The sequence below is a fragment of the Magnolia sinica genome, chromosome 14 (assembly GCF_029962835.1).
Source record: "Magnolia sinica isolate HGM2019 chromosome 14, MsV1, whole genome shotgun sequence".
Taxonomy (NCBI): Eukaryota; Viridiplantae; Streptophyta; class Magnoliopsida; order Magnoliales; family Magnoliaceae; genus Magnolia; species Magnolia sinica.
In genome coordinates this window covers 46,566,971-46,568,789 of record NC_080586.1, presented here as the reverse complement: position 1 = coordinate 46,568,789, position 1,819 = coordinate 46,566,971, and the positions used below count along the sequence as shown (strand labels likewise).

Genomic DNA, 1,819 nt, shown 5'->3' with positions numbered 1-1,819 from the left:
AGAGCGGTTTTGGTGAAACCAACCGTTGGGGGAACAGAGCAACTGGCTTCTCTAGAAGTTCCGGTTCTAATTTTTGTGGGGCATCACTAGATCCATCATTGTTGTCCTCTTCTGGTTCTTAAGGCTTTTCGGGCATAACCTGAAGAGTTTTATCAATGATCTTTCCACTCCTAAGGTGGTGATGGATTTAGCGTGCCCCATCTGATTTAAAGAGCTGGGATCATTAATCTCGTACCGCGGTTTAGGATTGGGGAGAGGTTGTGCAGGAAGCATCCCCTTTTCTATAACCGTCATACGAGAATCTATCTTTTGCATAAAATCTGTAATTCCCCGCATTGCCTGAGCCAGCTCTTGTATGGAATTTTGAACCGGTTCCTCTTGAGGTTTCACTTGATTTGGATTTTGATTAAAGAAACCTTGAGGGGTAGCCGTTTGTCCATTCCTCCAACTAAAGTTTGGATGATTTTTCCAACCAGGATTGTACGTATTGGAGTTAGGTCCAGTAAAAGGTCTTTGATAGTTATTTACGGCATTGGCTTGTTCATTCAACACTCCTCAAAAGGTGGGTATTGTAGGACAATTTTCAGTTGTATGAATGTTACAATCACAGATGCCGCAAACAATTTCATTAACCTTATCCTTCTTTCCTTCCATGGCCTCAACTTTCCTTATGAGTGTAGTCACTTTACACTTGAGATCATCCTCTTCTTTCAAGAGATACAATCCACCTTTCTCCTTTAATTGAGTCGGCCTAGACGTGGTGTTCGACTGTGGGTAATAGTCCCATGATTGTGTTTTTTCAGCAAGACTATCGAGGTAATCCCATACCTCGTCAACATCTTTATTAATGAACTTTCCATTACACATTGTCTCGACCATTTGGCGCATAGAAGATGTCAATCCATCATAGAAAAAATTTGTAATGCGCCACGTTTCAAATCCGTGTTGTGGGCATGAACTGACCAAATCTTTGAACCTTTCCCAACATTGGAAGAATGTTTTATCTTCCTTTTGGGCAAAGTTCATGATTGCTTTTCTGAGGGTAATCGTTTTATGATGTGGGAAGAATTTTTTTATGAATTCCCTCTGCATGTCATTCCATGTGCCAATGGATCTAGGACGCAGTGAATGTAACCACGTCTTAGCTTTCTCTTTTAAGGAAAAAAGAAAGAGTTTCAACCTAATTGTATCCTCAGATACATTAGGAAAACATAATGTAACTATAATCTCATCGAACTCTTTCAAATGTAAATATGGACTCTCTGATTTAAGTCCATGGAATTTGGGGAGGAGTTGGATAACTCCTGGCTTGATGTCCATTTGTCCTGTGTTTTCAGGAAAAATCATGCATGAGGGCGTACTCACTCCCGCCAGTTGTAGATAATCTCGTAAAGTACGAGGTGGGGGTGCCTGATGCACCTCGTTCTCATCTTAGGTATCCTCCACCCTAGGTGGAAGTAGAGGAAGTTGGTCTTCAGCCATAACTTCAATTAACTCAGGGGAATTCGAGTGGTGTCTAGTCCTGCGATGGATAGTCAACCCCTCAACCAATCCTCCTTCAGTCAAGAGACGTCGAGTGTTATCACGGGCCCACTTGGGTATGAAAACACTCGCAACCCTAAATCAAATTCAAAACTTAATCCTAAGAAAGGAAAAGAAAATCTAAAAAGAGGGAGAGGGAGAGTTGGAAGGAAATTACCAAATTGAGGCCCCTAAGTTAAGGACCTGCAAAAGAAAACAAACAAGTCAGTTCTAAAGAGAATGTGTAGAATTAGAAAATCCTTAAAAAGGAAGATAGAAGTAAACTAGTTTCTAAAAG

General features: G+C 40.9%; 1 non-coding gene across 1 annotated transcript; it reads left to right on the top strand.

The window, feature by feature from the left end:
• Positions 1-937: 937 nt before the first annotated feature.
• On the top strand, positions 938-1,044 carry LOC131226375 (small nucleolar RNA R71). Its single transcript, XR_009161764.1, has one exon. It is a non-coding gene; the product is annotated as a small nucleolar RNA R71 (small nucleolar RNA).
• The last annotated feature ends 775 nt before the right edge of the window (positions 1,045-1,819 follow it).